General features: G+C 35.5%; 1 protein-coding gene across 3 annotated transcripts in view; it reads left to right on the top strand.

The window, feature by feature from the left end:
• The window catches only part of GPC5 (glypican 5), a 4,047,478-nt gene that overhangs the window by 1,726,168 nt on the left and 2,301,188 nt on the right, over positions 1–20,122 (top strand). The window lies entirely within an intron of this gene.

Genomic DNA, 20,122 nt, shown 5'->3' with positions numbered 1-20,122 from the left:
AGGCACTGTGAAGGGACTGCCACTTACTTTCCCCCGATACTGATGAACGACACAGTTCAGCTAAAGCTGCAAATCCAAATTCCATACACACAAAGACATGGAAAACAGCAAAGACTGCAAAAAATAATCCTTTACTGTTTCTGGTACCTCGGCTTTTGCCTTCTCAATGAATATTTTACTCACAGAAACAGCCATGTTTATACATCAACTTATTGACTAATTAATCAATTAAATAATTAAATATTTAAACACATAAATATTCATCTAACATTTCAACCTCTTTACATTTCACATTTTTTAACATTTTTTTAACATTTTGTAACATTCTTTAACATTTCTAAACATTTTTTAACATCTTTGCATTACCCATACTACATAATTTATTGTTAGCTCCACTGACCCCAAACATATTATCAAAATATGTCAAAATGACAAAATTTTATAAGACCACATATATTATTAATATTATGAAAATGCGCCTAAAATGCTCATATCACTATATTTCAAGATTCATGCCATTGGGATAAAGAGTATTGTAATTAATAATAAACTTGGATTCCATTCTCAATAACCTTTGTTGAAAATTAATATTGCATGCCCCCACCCCATAAGGTCAAACAATTACACTAAAAGTGAAACCATCAACCAAACCTTCATGCTTAAGATGAAAATGTTGGGCAATAGGGCTATCCATCCTGCCATTTTTTATGTCACCAAAGTGTTCCATAATTCTTAATTTCACCTTGCGTTTAGTCTGTCCAACATACCATTTTGGTGGCGGACAGTTACAACTGATCACGTAAATAACTCCAAAGGACTTACAATCAAAATGATTAATGGCCCTATAACTCTTGCCATTGATCATCTTTCCATTCAAATTTATGATTTTTTCACAAACTTTACATCTGCCACAGGCATAAGCACCTGCATCTACTATCTCCTTCCTTTTACTTCTAGTTCTTAACATCTCTTTCAAATTTGGAAATCTTCCATAAGAAAAAACTACCTTCTTAGGAAATATGTCACATAAGTTTTCATCCCTACTTATAATAGGCCATAGAGTATTTACCAATTTTTTTAAAATTGGTGAAAAACCTAAATATTTATTAACAAAAAATATGACATCATCCTGTTTGTCTACATGATCAGCTGAATAAACATCTCTCTCCCCATCTATTGTGTTCCAATTCAAATATAACCATGGTTCCTCCCGATACTGATAAGATTCTTCCCTTACTGCATTACCTAGACCCTACGAGGGCATTACCATATGGGAGTATCAATGTTTTGATTCTAACTGTACTCTCAGGTATGTGCTGTCCTGCTCTGAAAGTCTTGAATATTTACATTAGCTATGACATAGCTGTCCCTCCTCTCCTTCAAACAAAGTAAGGCTAATACATGTGTCTATATTTTAACACATCAGGTCAGCAATGTGGTTTCCACCAGCCAGGCTGTGTTGTATGTATGTGCCATGTATGTTGATATGTGCAGAAAGCAGTAGTGCTTAAAATGTATCTGCATAGGGATACGTAGATGGTGTATGCATGTTAGTAATGGCCCTATGGGTGTATATGTTATGAAGGATCAGCACAGACATGGGTATAAATTCATTGAATATCAAGGTTCTTTTGGGTATTCTGTCTTGTAGAATAGGCCTTTGTATATTCAGTAATGTTTGTGCCACATCTACTTCATAACGTCAAGCTACAGTTCATCGATTGTCAAAATGGTAAGACAAAAATGGCGTAATGATATGAGCACAAACTCCTGGAACATTGTATATCCTGTCCAGGAAAGTAACCGGTTGGCCACCAATACTAAAATCACAAACAGTAGTAAATTACACCCACTAAAGTGGGGGACTTCGCCCTTCACCCCCCCCCCCCACACTTAAATATACCAACTCTCAGATTGCATTACAGAGGAGGAAAGACACAGTTTACCATGGTGGCCGAGTGTTTACGTTTCCAGAGAGGATATACAATGTTTCACAAGTTCATGCCTGTAGAAGTAACTCTTTTTTTTTTTTCTGGTTAGGTTAGCTAGACCACAGATGTTTTCTATAAGTGAAATAAGAGGCAAAACACAAATTGTAATGTTGCTGGCTCCATCAACCTTACTTTCAATCTATGCAATAAGGTACAGGAAACTAGACCTTGTGACAGGCATACAGATATCTGAATAAGGTTGTAAGATATTTAGCTGTATGCATACCTCTGAACCTCTTAGGCCAAGAAATCTGGATAAATCCGTAAATAAAAATGGGACAAAGGCCCAAAATAGGGACAATTTTTAAATATTGCTCTTATAGACTTAAAAAGTTGATAGAATAACATGTTTTGCATTGGCATGGATTTTCTAAAATCTGAAATTCAAATGTCTGTCATTATTTTCTAGTTGCCAGGAAACCACAATTTTACAAAAAACTGACCAAAAATATGAGGCAAAAATCTGGACATTCTGCAAAAATCTGTACAGTTGAGAGGTATGGTTCAAGATATTTAAACACATAAACAGATATGTTATCTGCCCATTTTATGGAAGCAACCAACTATATTTTTGTTTTATTTCTTTCTGATACCAATAACTGTAGTAACAAATATGTATGTATAGCTATGCATAACTGCATACTCACTTTAAAAATAAATGTATTCTACATACAGCATCAGCATGATAAACATTATGTAAATTAATGAAACATTTCAGTGTTGCACAGAAATACACATTACTTCGTTTTATAATATTTATCATTTTTTAAACAGTAATATTAACTAACAAAAACACTTTGATGAGACACTTGTAATTACACATTTATATTTATTAATTTGGGGTATATCCATTTATGAGTTATCTGAGCATCGAACTACTTTTCTAGAAAATCTTACGTATCTAGAAAACGTTGGGGAAAACGTGTGATCTGCCAAGCTCATACTGATATGCAATGAATTTTTTGTCAAGTACTCTTTCAACAACACATCAAGACATTATGAATTAGATGCAACATAATGAAATTTCTATTAGGATGCCTTTTTGGATATCTTTCCAGAACCATCTATAGCAATCACTTCTAAAGTCATCAAAAATGCTTCCTTTATTTCCAGCATTTGCTTTGAAATATACTAATTTTAAAGGATATTTCTTGTTTCTTCTAAGCTTTATGTCCTCAGCTGTAGAACAGTAGATAACTGTGGCTGCTCTTTTTTCCTTTAGAACAATGGCATGTTGTTTCTCACCAAAACTCTGTTGAACATTCTACATAGTATCTTGTTTTTTCCTGAGGAAAATGGCCTATCATGTTGACTATAGCTGAATTGCTATCTTGACTGATTTTGTCTCAGTCTGTCTTTAACCTGGCTTTGAATTTCAGAATACATACTTTTAGAAATTCTTCTTAGTTTATAAGCCATCAGTAAAGGCAGTAGAAAGCATGCTTTTTCTTAAATAAATGCATAAATATTACTTCCAGTATGGTGGCTCTTGAGTGAACACCAACTTTTAATGCTCCATGCACACCCACCTATAATTCTGTTATTATAGGGACTGTGCAATACTAAAGTTAATCCAATTTCTCTTATTAACTGACTGGAATATGCTTTATATCAAAAAAGAACAAGAAAAAAATCTAAGAAACCTAAAGGGACAGTATCCAAACAGAGAAAAGAAACAACCATTTGTAAAGGTGAGTTGAGTATACAAATAATAGAAACCTAGACAATATGTCATCTGCCATGGAAAGGACTGCCTTGTTTGGTTGCATCTTTATCATCTTGGACATCTTTCCACAGTAGCAGAAACCTTAAGCGACTCCTTGGCAGACTTGCTCAAAGTTTAGCAACACCACCATGTCCATAATGGATGGTGAACCTAGTCAGTTGAACTCAACAGAGGGTGACCAGATCCTTTTACAATTCACACTGCAGGAGATATAAGCAGTTATTAAAGTCATGCCGGATTACGTATCTTTGAATGATCACAGATTCACTGAAATTGAGCAAGAGGTCACTGAATACTCAGATACACTTGACTGACAATAAATTGTTTTAAAAAGCCCAAGGCAATGATGTAGGGTATAGGTATGACTACACAGGACAAAAACTAACTGAAACTGAAGATAGATGAAGAAGAAATAACTTAAACATCAACAGAATATTGGAGGGTGGTGGCTAGAATCCAAAGATTGCATGTCTAGTCTAGGATTCCCTCTGAGCAAACAAAGATCAATCAGCCATACATAACACCCTGCCTAGAGATGATTTGCAACTGCTAAGGGGCAATTTATTCTAATAATTACATGATCTGACACATTAGCCTTAAAAGAAAGGTTCTTATCTCAACTCAGTAAACCTAGTAAGAATCTAAAAATATAGGACAGTCTTATCTGCATAGAACAAGATTCATCACAGGCGACCTGATGGCAAATAAATCAGTTCCTATTAGTGATATGCTTTTGAAAATCTAAGAACATAAAGTGCCACTTGCTGTATCCATCAGTACTTAAAATAATATTCCCCATGGTCCTTCCTCATCTGGCAGTACTTAAAATAATATCCCCCATGGTCCTTCCTCATTTGGCAGTACTTAAAATAATAGCCTCCGTGGTCCTTCCTCATCCGTCAATACTTAAAATAATATCCCCATGTGATCCTAATTCCTTCCTCAGACCAACAAACAGCACTGGTCTTACTACAAGAGTCAGGAGGAAATAGTATCTGGCAAAAATGCAGAGGATAATGAGCCCTTGCAGACAGACCCTTCAGAACAGCAGCAAGGCCAATGTTCCCATTGTTTACATAACAGCAAATACTCCTGGGATAGATTTTGTGATATTGTTGTGTACTGACCATATTTATAGTCAGCAGATATAAGAGACTTTACTGGGTCTCCTAGCATCTTTAAATTTTGATTTTACAGTTAGAAGTGGCATTTGCCTTAGTGTCTTTCTTTGGTTATTCAGTGTTTATGTGTCGACAATAACCTCAGCAGACAAAGCTCTACTTCTTAGAGACAAGAGACTTATTGAGAGACCAAAATCAGGTCCCCGCTGACTTCCATGTTGCTATGCTTTATAGATAAAGTAAGTAGGATGTGTTATGGAGCTGGTGCAGCATTTTTTCAGTAGTTTTTGTAAGGTGTACTTGTAGTCTGAAGAAGTTTGCTTTGGAAGCAAACGAAAAGCGCTCCATTATTCAGTATTAAAACAGAACTCAGACTTTTTTTTTCTACTTGCCGTTCCTGTGTTTGTCTTGTTCCAGTTTGTCGTGGGCCAGTGTGTTTAGTACCATTTTTTCAGTAGTCTCATTTACCATTAGCTTCATCTGCTGATCATGTGGAAATGAGATTGCAAGGGTTACTGAAACAAGAGCAGAGTTTCTCTCCATGGATGGAATTATGTTTCTGTAAATATGTGTTAGTAGATTTGTTTAATGAAGTGGTTCTAGTTGTTTCTGATGTTATTATGTTTTCACTGCCTTTTGTTATTAGCATGTTCTTCTCTACTGTATTTCATTGAAGTAAGTTTATGGGAGTCGTAAGCTGCATCAAAAGTAAATAAAGGACCAATAGCAATTACTCATAAAATGGTCTCTGCAAATCACCTTGATAAGGCATAAGAGTTGCCATGTGATTTTAGATTGTGTATCTTGTCCATTAGTGTTTTTAGTGTGATCATGTTTGATCAACTTAGATTGCTTAACTCAAACATACATAGGGTCAATAACCGTGCAAAAAGAGTTTTACTTGCCACTTGTTACCCCTTCAGGAGATTCGCTTAACAAAAGAAACCAATAATCAGTAGCAAAACATATGTTTCAAGCTGTTAGTTCAGAATATCCTCAGGGAAGAAGTAGAGGGGTGGCGATGTTGGCAGGGAACTCCATTTGTTTTCAAATAAGTGACAGTAATTCTGATACCCAGGGAGATACGCAGCAGCAAAAGGCCTCACTGATAGTTTATTAATTTAGGCAGCTTCAGTTTATATGCTACCATGCTTTAGTTATGATCTGTATAAAAAAATTTAACAGGTCTCCATAGTTTTACTGAAGGATTTCTAATTTCTGCAGATGATTGGTATATGGTAATGGATTCTGTGACATGGATTCTGGCACTAGGGAGACTAGGGGCCTGAAGATATGCAGACTTGTGAAAAACCATAATAAGATTATGAGTTTGCTACTCCCTAGAAAACCAAAAAATAGGGATGTGAACCACGTCTATGTTTTTCATAGTATCAAAGGAAACGTGGTCCAGAATTGAGAAAATATGTATGCATTCAGAGCAACACTATACTTTTTTAAGAATTTAATCAGTAGCCCCATTCTGTTATCTGATAATGCCCTGATTTTGCTTACATGTACTCCAGAAAATATATTACATGGGTTGAGATATTGACAGTTTCCTTCTTTTATGCTGTAAGATACCTAAAATCATTGTGTATGTAATAGAAATCTTCCAAACCATTTTGGGAGCTAGCCAAGATCGACCTGCAATGGACTAGGGTTTTTACAATTATTTAAAGGTAAAATACAAACCTATGCTACTCATAAAGGATTAGAAATAGACAGGAATATAAGGAAACATTAGACTGAAGATGAGGGATCTAGCAACGGCCAAGTAATACTCAATATCACCAAAAGCTACTTAAGCAGTAATTCCACTGTTAGAAGAACCAGACCGTAGGATGAGCAATGAAGTACAAAAGACTTTATTATTCTTGTCTTATAAAAAACAACATTAAAACTTCGCTATTCAGCAAAAAACTTTCATTTGTACTAGAAAAAACAATTGAGATCAAGTGCTTTCGCTTGGTTCAAATATCAAGCTTTATCAAGATGAACTGTGGGTTAAATAGAGCTATTATTATAGGGCTCACCTACAACCATGTGACAACAGGTAATAATTAGGCTTTAAAGTTGTACATTCATTAGCTAACCTGGCTACATTCATTTGAACATTATAACATTAATATGCATTACATTGATGTCCACAAAGGTGAAATATAGAGGGTGCAACAATATATTACAGTATTTTATAAAAAATCATTAAAATATTTAATTAATAATCTTATATCTTATAATAAAATTCATTTCACTGTGTATCTTTCACCCTACTACTTGGTTATATACCACAGGTGTCTACTTCATCAAATGTACACACAATGAATATATAAAAAATATATAAATATTTTAGATATTTTATTATATAAATAAATAGATAAATATTTCTAAAAATGTTCTTAAAAATATTTTTAAAAGTATTCACTATAATACTTGTTGAAAACCAATATAAAATATTGCAAATAAATAGTATATTATATTATATTATAATATATTAATGTATGTTAACAAATGGCATACTTGAAAAACAAGATCAAATAATTAACTGTTTCTATACACAATGCATCCACCTTTCATATATTCACAATCTAGCCATTCTTAATTTGAGAACACTTTTTATATTAATATTATCATTCAAACCTGGGCTAGTAGCAGCATCTAATTTAAGCTGCCACAAGAGTTCCTTATATTCTGGACGTGTTTCCCAGTCACCCCCTCTGCCATCCATCTGTACTTGCTCTAATGCAATAAAATTTATATGCATTTCTGGGCATGTAGTAGAATGTTTGTAAAAAGCATTGGTTTCTTTTTTTCTAGACACCTCATACAAATGCTCATAAATTCTCTTTCTTAGAGATCTCTCTGTTTTACCAACATAAAAACTAAAACATTTTGTGCAATAACTCAAGTATATTATTCCTTGTGTTGCACAGTTCGTATAAATGTTGGCTTGAAAATGAAAATTCCTTGAAGGGATATATAAAGAGCCTCTGTTTGAAATAGATGTGCACTGCTTGCACATTCCACATTTGTAAGTGCCTTTTTTCAAATTCTTACCATTATTAGTTCTCCCTTGGGGTTGAAACTTCTCAAATAATTCTTTAATATTGGTGTCCCTACGTCTAGTAAATCTAGGATACCTCGAAATATGTTTTTTTAACTCTTCATGTCCTGTTAAAACCGGCCAAAACTTGGAGATCACCTCTTCAATTTGTTGAGAATTATTTGAAAAAGTATGTATATAATTGTTAGAAAAACCAGTATTATGTGTTTGGCTGGGTTTTAGTTTCTGGGTCTGTCCCAAACCTAATAAAGGAGGATACTTATCCTCCCTGTGATCCAAAACTTCTTTACTCATCTTATCTATCAAACCTTCAGGATAACCTCTTTCTAAAAACATATTTTTTAATAGCGTCAACTTTTCCAAAAAATATTCTAAAGTACTGGAAATTCTTGATGCCCTTATCATTTGACCTTTAATAATGCCTTTTTTCTGATAAAAAGGATGGCCACTTGTAAAATGAAGGTATGTATTGGAAAAAGTGGGTTTCCTATACAATTTAGATGTGAACCTATTATTAGAACAATCTTTGAAAACTGTCACGTCCAAATAATTCATTTTTTCATTGCTACTGACATATGTGAAGGACAAAAAAGAAGTGGTGGAATTAATGTATTCAAAAAATTCCCAAAATTGTTTCTCAGTACCACTCCACAAAATACTTATATCGTCTAGATACCTAGTATAATGTTTTATATACTCCTTCCATTGAGTGGAAAAAATAAATTCTTGTTCCCATCTGTGTAATACTATATTTGCATACATGGAGGCGCATGACACACCCATTGCTACCCCCTTTTTTTGTTTATATATCTCTCCATTAAAAAACATAAAATTATTTTCTAATATAATTTCCATAAATTCAACAAGTAAGTTAATGGTGTTAGCCGACAGTCCTGATTCTTTAACTAATGTTTCATTGAACCAATTCAAGCCTTGTTCATGTGGAATACTCGGAAACAAATCCACGACATCAATAGTTATCATTATTAAATCTGATTGAAAAAAATCTGCTTGTATGCCCCTTAAAAAGTCCCAGGAGTCCTTACATATGTACTTCAAGGTTGTGGCAAATTTCTTGAGCATATAATCAACAAACTTACCTATAGGTTCTAAAATACCACCTTTACCTGACACTATAGGCCTAAATTTCAATGGTTCAAGACCTTTGTGTGCCTTAGGGATTCCGAAAATTATTGGTATCTTAGGTTTATTGACATTCAGGTAATTATACACCTCCTCATTAATAAAACCTTGTAATAAATTGTCCATTAAAGTATAACTGATTTTAGAATAAGCTAAATTCACTTCATTTTTAGAAAGCAGTTCATATTTCTCGGAGTCCTGTAACATATTAAACACATGCATTTCATAGTCCTGCATATACATCAGAACCAGCACTCATCCTTTGTCTGGCTTCATAGTTCTACACTTTTCTTTCCTAAGAAGCTGTATCAATGCAGTTTCTTCTGCTGTCATATTAGATGGTGTTTTATCTGATTTTTTAGAAATAATCTTTCTTATTTCTTTACTAACCATCTCCTCGAACACTTTTAAAGATGGGTGAGTTGGGGGATTAAAAGTACTACTTCTAACTAATGTAGTTTTTATATAGGGCTGTCCATTGAAATTCAAAATTAAATTTAGCTGTCTTATAAATAACTTCAAATCTATTAAAGCTTCTGCTAAATCAGCAGGGCACACCGGAATAAAATGTAGACCTTTTATGAAGAAGTCAAAAAACTCCTTTTTGATTTCTATCTCAGTGAAATTGTATAGTGTAAAGTTCTTATCCTTCACCAATGTGTACTCTTTACTATCTTTACCTTCATCTAGAACCACCTCATTGGAATCATCGAAATCTAAAAAATTAATCATATCTAAATCTATGACTTTCTCCACTTCTGTTGTTGGAAATTCTCCCCCCTCCCCATTAATCTGTTCTGGGGAAAGTGAAAATCCTGATGGGAATTTTTTCTACTTTTTTCAGCTAACTTTTCACTCCTTCTCAATGGTTCAGTGAGAGGTTGTACATAAACATTCCTATGTGTGTTCACCTGAGCTCCACCTCTGTTACGGTCATCCTTCCATGTATTTCTCACTGCCACAGGGTAAGCTAGCCCTTCTTTGTATTCGTTTAAATCCCTTTCTAATTTATTAATTTTCCTATTCAAAATTTTCATACAATACTGGTCTACCTCATTAAATACATTATCATAGCTTTTTTTAACAGATAAAAAACTGGTGCCATTAATCAACTTTTCATTCTGGACATTTAAATCTTTTAGGAGAATATCAGCCTTCGCCTCATATTCCTCGACCATTACTTCCAGTACCTGAAGTCCAGATCTATTGAAAATATTACACAATTTCTCATAATATGCTGTACCTGGCTGCACGTTGTTGGGAAACTTGAAACAACGTAAGCCCTTAGGAACCCGCTCAACATTTACACATTCTTTTAGATAATTAATCTCTAATTGGTTACTTTTGTACAAATATAGTCTTTCTTTTAAATTATTAAATTGTTGTTCAATGCCAGTTTTATCAACTGATACAGTACCTTGCTTGAACCAGAACTGTTGGTCAGCCCAGGCATTGAAGTTAAATTGCTTATGTGAAGCGTCGGGTTCAGATGAACGCTGAGAAGGAAATATGTCCATAGAATTGATACCAGCTTGTTTAGCTGAAAAAAGTCCTTGATTCAATTCATTTTGCATTCCTTGTTGTGGAGCCACTGTTTCACGAATTGTACGCATTTTTCTTTGCTCTAACGCCTGCTCTTGGTTACCAGGAATTGGACAGGAAGTCCCACCTCTGTTACACTTTAGCATCTCAGTTAATTGGGTTAACAGATCCAAAACTTTGTTAAACTCTGCGCGTGTCACTGGGGCATCCTCACCCGGTGTTCTTAATAGTTGTGGTGTATTAAGAAAGTCCCCTTGGTCCGCTTCCTCTGCCATGAAAAAAAACGTAAACCAATAATGAACCAAATCGAAGCAATAAGCACCAAAGCAGTAATTCCACTGTTAGAAGAACCAGACCGTAGGATGAGTGATGAAGTGCAAAAGACTTTATTATTCTTGTCTTATAAAAAACAACATTAAAACTTCACTATTCGGCGAAAAACTTTCATTTGTACCAGAAAAAACAATTGAGATCAAGTGTTTTCGCTTGGTTCAAATACCAAGCTTTATCAAGATGAACAGTGGGTTAAATAGAGCTATTATTATAGGGCTCACCTACAACCATGTGACAACAGGTAATAATTAGGCTTTAAAGTTGTACATTCATTAGCTAACCTGGCTAAATTCATTTGAACATTATAACATTAATATGCATTACATTGATGCCCACAAAGGTGAAATATAGAGGGTGAAACAATAATATATTACAGTATTTTATAAAAAATTATTAAAATATTTAATTAATAATCTTATATCTTATAATAAAATCCATTTCACTGTGTATCTTTCACCATACTACTTGGTTATATACCACAGGTGTCTACTTCATCAAATGTATACACAATGAATATATAAAAAATATATAAATATTTTAGACATTTTAGTATATAAATAAATAGATAAATATTTCTAAAAATGTTCTCAAAAGCTACTTACCACTGGTATAAATCAGTGTACAATATTACCAAGATTCAGTGCTAGCTTTCCAAAAGCTACTTACCACTGATAAAAAGCAGTGTACAGTATTACCAAGATTCAGTGCTAGCTTTCCAAAAGCTACTTATCACTGGTAAAAAGCAGTGTACAATATTACCTTGATTCAGTACTAGCTTTCCAAAAGCTACTTACCACTGGTAAAAAGCAGTGTACAATATTACCAAGATTCAGTGCTAGCTTTCCAAAAGCTACTTGCCACTGGTAAAAAGCAGTGTACAATATTACCAAGATTCAGTGCTAGCTTTCCAAAAGCTACTTGCCACTGGTAAAAAGCAGTGTACAATATTACCAAGATTCAGTGCTAGCTTTCCAAAAGCTACTTGCCACTGGTAAAAAGCAGTGTACAATATTACCAAGATTCAGTGCTAGCTTTCCAAAAGCTACTTACCACTGGTAAAAAGCAGTGCACAGTATTACCAAGATTCAGTGCTAGCTTTCCAAAAGCTGCTTATCACTGGCAAAAAGCAGTGTACAGTATTACCAAGATTCAGTGCTAGCTTTCCAAAAGCTACTTACCATTGGTAAAAAGCAGTGTACAGTATTACCAAGATTCAATGCTAGCTTTCCAAAAGCTACTTACCACTGGTAAAAAACAGTGTACAGTATTACCAAGATTCAGTGCTAGCTTTCCAAAAGCTACTTACCATTGGTAAAAAGCAGTGTACAGTATTACCAAGATTCAGTGCTAGCGTTCCAAAAGCTACTTACCACTGGTAAAAAGCAGAGTACAATATTACCAAGATTCAGTGCTAGCATTCCAAAAGCTACTTACCACTGGTAAAAAGCAGTGTACAGTATTACCAAGATTCAGTGCTAGCTTTCCAAAAGCTACTTACCACTGGTAAAAAGCAGTGTACAGTATTACCAAGATTCAGTGCTAGCTTTCCAAAAGCTACTTACCACTGGTAAAAAGCAGTGTACAGTATACCAAGATTCAGTGCTAGCTTTCCAAAAGCTACTTACCACTGGTAAAAAGCAGTGCACAGTATTACCAAGATTCAGTGCTAGCTTTCCAAAAGCTACTTACCACTGGTAAAAAGCAGTGTACAGTATTACCAAGATTCAGTGCTAGCTTTCCAAAAGCTACTTACCACTGGTAAAAAGCAGTGTAAATTATTACCAAGATTCAGTGCTAGCTTTCTAACAGCTACTTACCACTGGTAAAAAGCAGTGTACAGTATTACCAAGATTCAGTGCTAGCTTTCCAAAAGCTACTTACCACTGGTAAAAAGCAGTGTACAGTATTACCAAGATTCAGTGCTAGCTTTCCAAAAGCTACTTACCACTGGTAAAAAGCAGTGTACAGTATTACCAAGATTCAGTGCTAGCTTTCCAAAAGCTACTTACCACTGGTAAAAAGCAGTGTACAGTATTACCAAGATTCAGTGCTAACTTTCCAAAAGCTACTTACCACTGGTAAAAAGCAGTGTACAGTATTACCAAGATTCAGTGCTAGCTTTTCAAAAGCTACTTACCACTGGTAAAAAGCAGTGTACAGTATTATCAAGATTCAGTGCTAGCGTTCCAAAAGCTACTTCCCACTGGTAAAAAGCAGTGCACAATATTACCAAGATTCAGTGCTAGCTTTCTAACAGCTACTTACCACTGGTAAAAAGAAGTGTACAGTATTACCAAGATTCAGTGCTAGCTTTCCAAAAGCTACGTACCACTGGTAAAAAGCAGTGTACAATATTACCAAGATTCAATGCTAGCTTTCCAAAAGCTACTTACCACTGGTAAAAAACAGTGTACAGTATTACCAAGATTCAGTGCTAGCTTTCCAAAAGCTACTTACCATTGGTAAAAAGCAGTGTACAGTATTACCAAGATTCAGTGCTAGCGTTCCAAAAGCTACTTACCACTGGTAAAAAGCAGAGTACAATATTACCAAGATTCAGTGCTAGCATTCCAAAAGCTACTTACCATTGGTAAAAAGCAGTGTACAGTATTACCAAGATTCAGTGCTAGCGTTCCAAAAGCTACTTACCACTGGTAAAAAGCAGAGTACAATATTACCAAGATTCAGTGCTAGCATTCCAAAAGCTACTTACCACTGGTAAAAAGCAGTGTACAGTATTACCAAGATTCAGTGCTAGCTTTCCAAAAGCTACTTACCACTGGTAAAAAGCAGTGCACAGTATTACCAAGATTCAGTGCTAGCTTTCCAAAAGCTACTTACCACTGGTAAAAAGCAGTGTACAGTATTACCAAGATTCAGTGCTAGCTTTCCAAAAGCTACTTACCACTGGTAAAAAGCAGTGTAAATTATTACCAAGATTCAGTGTTAGCTTTCTAACAGCTACTTACCACTGGTAAAAAGCAGTGTACAGTATTACCAAGATTCATTGCTAGCTTTCCAAAAGCTACTTACCCCTGGTAAAAAGCAGTGTACAGTATTACCAAGATTCAGTGCTAGCTTTCCAAAAGCTACTTACCACTGGTAAAAAGCAGTGTACAGTATTACCAAGATTCAGTGCTAGCTTTCCAAAAGCTACTTACCACTGGTAAAAAGCAGTGTACAGTATTACCAAGATTCAGTGCTAACTTTCCAAAAGCTACTTACCACTGGTAAAAAGCAGTGTACAGTATTACCAAGATTCAGTGCTAGCTTTTCAAAAGCTACTTACCACTGGTAAAAAGCAGTGTACAGTATTATCAAGATTCAGTGCTAGCGTTCCAAAAGCTACTTCCCACTGGTAAAAAGCAGTGCACAATATTACCAAGATTCAGTGCTAGCTTTCTAACAGCTACTTACCACTGGTAAAAAGAAGTGTACAGTATTACCAAGATTCAGTGCTAGCTTTCCAAAAGCTACGTACCACTGGTAAAAAGCAGTGTACAATATTACCAAGATTCAATGCTAGCTTTCCAAAAGCTACTTACCACTGGTAAAAAACAGTGTACAGTATTACCAAGATTCAGTGCTAGCTTTCCAAAAGCTACTTACCATTGGTAAAAAGCAGTGTACAGTATTACCAAGATTCAGTGCTAGCGTTCCAAAAGCTACTTACCACTGGTAAAAAGCAGAGTACAATATTACCAAGATTCAGTGCTAGCATTCCAAAAGCTACTTACCATTGGTAAAAAGCAGTGTACAGTATTACCAAGATTCAGTGCTAGCGTTCCAAAAGCTACTTACCACTGGTAAAAAGCAGAGTACAATATTACCAAGATTCAGTGCTAGCATTCCAAAAGCTACTTACCACTGGTAAAAAGCAGTGTACAGTATTACCAAGATTCAGTGCTAGCTTTCCAAAAGCTACTTACCACTGGTAAAAAGCAGTGCACAGTATTACCAAGATTCAGTGCTAGCTTTCCAAAAGCTACTTACCACTGGTAAAAAGCAGTGTACAGTATTACCAAGATTCAGTGCTAGCTTTCCAAAAGCTACTTACCACTGGTAAAAAGCAGTGTAAATTATTACCAAGATTCAGTGTTAGCTTTCTAACAGCTACTTACCACTGGTAAAAAGCAGTGTACAGTATTACCAAGATTCATTGCTAGCTTTCCAAAAGCTACTTACCCCTGGTAAAAAGCAGTGTACAGTATTACCAAGATTCAGTGCTAGCTTTCCAAAAGCTACTTACCACTGGTAAAAAGCAGTGTACAGTATTACCAAGATTCAGTGCTAGCTTTCCAAAAGCTACTTACCACTGGTAAAAAGCAGTGTACAGTATTACCAAGATTCAGTGCTAACTTTCCAAAAGCTACTTACCACTGGTAAAAAGCAGTGTACAGTATTACCAAGATTCAGTGCTAGCTTTTCAAAAGCTACTTACCACTGGTAAAAAGCAGTGTACAGTATTATCAAGATTCAGTGCTAGCGTTCCAAAAGCTACTTCCCACTGGTAAAAAGCAGTGCACAATATTACCAAGATTCAGTGCTAGCTTTCTAACAGCTACTTACCACTGGTAAAAAGAAGTGTACAGTATTACCAAGATTCAGTGCTAGCTTTCCAAAAGCTACGTACCACTGGTAAAAAGCAGTGTACAATATTACCAAGATTCAGTGCTAGCTTTCCAAAAGCTACTTACCACTGGTAAAAAGCAGTGTACAGTATTACCAAGATTCAGTGCTAGCTTTCCAAAAGCTACTTACCACTGGTAAAAAGCAGTGTACAGTATTACCAAGATTCAGTGCTAGCTTTCCAAAAGCTACTTACCACTGGTAAAAAGCAGTGTACAATATTACCAAGATTCAGTGCTAGCTTTCCAAAAGCTACTTACCACTGGTAAAAAGCAGTGTACAATATTACCAAGATTCAGTGCTAGCTTTCCAAAAGCTACTTACCACTGGTAAAAAGCAGTGTACAATATTGCCAAGATTCAGTGCTAGCTTTCCAAAAGCTACTTATCACTGGTAAAAAGCAGTGTACAATATTACCAAGATTCAGTGCTAGCTTTCCAAAAGCGACTTAGCACTGGTAAAAAGCAGTGTACAATATTATCAAGATTCAGTGCTAGCTTTCCAAAAGTGACTTACCACTGGTAAAAAGCAGTGTACAATATTACCAAGATTCAGTGCTAGCTTTCCAAAAGCTACTTGCCACTGGTAAAAAGCAGTGTACAATATTACCAAGATTCAGTGCTAGCTTTCCAAAAGCTACTTACCACTTGTAAAAAGCAGTGTACAATATTACCAAGATTCAGTGCTAGCTTTCCAAAAGCTACTTACCACTGGTAAAAAACAGTGTACAGTATTACCAAGATTCAGTGCTAGCTTTCCAAAAGCTACTTACCACTGGTAAAAAGCTGTGTACAGTATTACCAAGATTCAGTGCTAGCTTTCCAAAAGCTACTTACCACTGGTAAAAAGCAGTGTACAATATTACCAAGATTCAGTGCTATCTTTCCAAAAGCTACTTACCACTGGTAAAAAGCAGTGTACAGTATTACCAAGATTCAGTGCTATCTTTCCAAAAGCTACTTACCACTGGTAAAAAGCAGTGTACAGTATTACCAAGATTCAGTGCTAGCTTTCCAAAAGCTACTTACCACTGGTAAAAAGCAGTGTACAATATTACCAAGATTCAGTGCTAGCTTTCCAAAAGCTACTTACCACTGGTAAAAGCAGTGTACAGTATTACCAAGATTCAGTGCTAGCTTTCCAAAAGCTACTTACCACTGGTAAAAGCAGTGTACAGTATTACCAAGATTCAGTGCTAGCTTTCCAAAAGCTACTTACCACTGGTAAAAAGCAGTGTACAGTATTACCAAGATTCAGTGCTAGCTTTCCAAAAGCTACTTACCACTGGTAAAAAGCAGTGTACAGTATTACCAAGATTCAGTGCTAGCTTTCCAAAAGCTACTTACCACTGGTAAAAGCAGTGTACAGTATTACCAAGATTCAGTGCTAGCTTTCCAAAAGCTACTTACCACTGGTAAAAGCAGTGTACAGTATTACCAAGATTCAGTGCTAGCTTTCCAAAAGCTACTTACCACTGGTAAAAAGCAGTGTACAGTATTACCAAGATTCAGTGCTAGCTTTCCAAAAGCTACTTACCACTGGTAAAAAGCAGTGTACAATATTACCAAGATTCAGTGCTAGCTACCCACCCCCAAAATTCAATATTTTGTAGCCTATCCTATTTATGTATTTATTTATTTGTTTATTTATTTACTTATTATTTGCTGACCAGATTAGTCCCACTAGGTAGAAGCCTGTTTTCAAGTGAAAACCAAGGTGGTATTTATGCTACTCGGAGAAGTTTGGATGGGACATTTGAGAAATTCCCCTACTATTTCTGATAGGTGCAATGGGATCTTTTACATCCACCTGAGCTACCACCAACTCAGGCAGATGGAGCCTCTGTTTAACATCTCATCCAAAGGATAGCATATTCAGCAGTGAAGCATCCCCCCATACTGCACTGCATTGTCAATCAATCTACTTAGTGTTGAAATAGAATCCACAGGCTTCTGCAAAAAAGGTGAATGTGTACCTGTTGTGCCATTGACATTGTCATAGACTATAAAAAGTAGAAAAGATAATAGCTCAAATCCATTCACCAGAGTCAGGTGTAATTATAAGAAGTCATGAAGTTATAATTAATATTCGTAAAGAACATTGTACCAAACTATGCACATTGCATAAGACAGCATCACACCCAAAATACCAAAAAACTGATTTTCTTTTAGAGACCCTGGATCTAAATAGAGTCAGTGAAGAACAGAGTGAATCTTTACTGTGCCCTATCACTCAAGAAGACCATATACTGGTCCAGAAACTGGGTAAATCCCTGGGATCTGTCAACATTCCAGTGGAAGTCTGATACCTGCTACAGGATGTAGTAATTCCAGTGTTACTTGCAGTAATGAACAATGTGTTAAAAAGTACAGACCCATCCATGTCCTGGAAGCAGGAGTTCATATCTGTTGTACATAAGCAAGGAAAATATGCACTTCACCATTACAGTCATCCAGTTTTAGTCTTAAACCATGACTGTAACATTTTGATGTGGATTTTAGCTAAGAGACCATCATCATTTTTGCCAACCCTTATTCATTCAGACCAGTATGGTTTCCTGACTGGCAGAAGTACACACAAGAATATAATTTGAACTAAACTGATTCTGCGTCATCTTAAACGATGGGTAGGTCTTTACTTTTCATTAGTTTAGAAGCTGAAAAGGTGTCTGATAAGATTAACCTGGACTTATTATTTACAGCTCTTCTAAAAGTTGAGTTTCCCGGAAAGATTAGTTACATTTTTACAACTTAAGTATACAAGGGATACAGATCAGGTTAAAATTCAGGCTAGAGTTTCAAAATATTTCCTTTGTAAATGGGGATCAGCAGGTTGTCCTCACTTGCTACTCCTTTTTGTAATGTATCTTGAACTGTTATCTGAAAAGATCAGGTCTCCCACAATATGGGTTTGGCTATGGGATCATCTGCACACGGAATGTTTTTATATGCAAACAATGTTTTAGTTCCATAAATAACTTAGATAAAGACACTCTCCATTTGTTGACTGTAATGAACACTTAAAGAAAACTTCAGTCTACAAGACATTTATAACTAAATCTGGGGCAGGTGTAGCAATCTCTATTCCTTTTAAACACCTTACACCTCAGCCTCTCTTTTTTTCAGTAAACAGATTAACTGAAATACTTGGGACAATAGTTTGCATAGACTTCTCAACAATCTGATGAATTAAATATAGAGGATATGCTGAATATAAGTAATGGTTATTTTATTTAACATTTGTTTACTGGGAAATTTTGACTGGAACAGAATCCATTTTCAGCAGATGCTCAGGGAGAAATGTTCCAGAAGCATTTCTTTGGAAATGTGGGAGGAAACCAGAACACCCAGAGGAAATCCACAAAAATGCAGGGAGGACATGTAGACTTCACACAGAAGGCACCCCAGCTGAGAATTGAACCAGAAAACCTCTTGATGTGAAGCGACAACACTAACCGCTGCACCACTGTGCCACTAAGGTGCTCTTCTGCCATTATCTCTTGAGGTGAAATAGTTTGACACTAGATATTAACCAGAAGGTGTAAGCAATTCAGTTTTTTATATGGTTGCACTTGTTATGTCAGGTGCAGGCTTATTGGATATCCCCTCTTTGGAATACTTTTAAAAAATTAATCAAATAATTTGTTCTTTTTATGGGAAGACACATGCCAAAAGTAGCCTAGGTGAAGATAATTCTATGTAAAGAAATAAGAGGTTTAGACATTCCAGGTCATCTTAGGTATTGATATGCAGTTTGTTTGTCTTAATTTTTGAGACTAGAATTAATATCAATCTGTTCAGAAGGACATGCTTCCTACATAATTTCAGGAATGTTCAATCCGAGATTGGTGGGAGGTTTTCTTCAGTGGGCAATGGGCTCAGAACTATATAGCACAGTTAGATAATGTAAGGAAATATATACAAGATATATAAAAAATTATGCACACATATCTTCATTTTTTTAATCTGGTTCTAATAGGAGCTGCAATAGAAAATCTAATAAACTAGATTTTCCTTTGACAATGGGAGAGAAAGCAAAACAGATATCCTTCAGTGACATCAGTTGCAAAACAATGACATAGTCACTGATTGGATGACTGCTTAGAGATCCATTATAATCTGTTCAATTTTCAATTTTTATTCTCAAGATTGCAACAGCACATTAGAACTACAAATTGGGCCAGGCAAGCCAAATCTCTGCAAAATGATTGCGCATCTATTAATCACACTTAGACAAGGCCACATCAGTTAAAAAGTGCCCATCTCTTGCATTTTGATGTGGATTTTAGATAAGAGACCATCATCATTTTTGCCAACCCTTATTCATTCAGACCAGTATGGTTTCCTGACTGGCAGAAGTACACATGAGAATATAATTTGAACTAAACTGATTCTGCATCATCTTAAACGATGGGTAGGTCTTTACTTTTCATTAGTTTAGAAGCTGAAAAGGTGCCTGATAAGATTAACCTGCACTTATTATTTACAGCTCTTCTAAAAGTTGAGTTTCCCTGAAAGATTAGTTACATTTTTACACCTTAAGTATACAAGGGATACAGATCAGGTTAAAATTCAGG

The sequence above is a fragment of the Protopterus annectens genome, chromosome 4.part1, assembly GCF_019279795.1.
Source record: "Protopterus annectens isolate FY-2018-M chromosome 4.part1, PAN1.0, whole genome shotgun sequence".
NCBI lineage: Eukaryota > Metazoa > Chordata > Ceratodontiformes > Protopteridae > Protopterus > Protopterus annectens.
The sequence above is the reverse complement of the archived record's forward strand: the minus strand, read 5'-3'. Positions and strand labels throughout refer to the sequence as shown.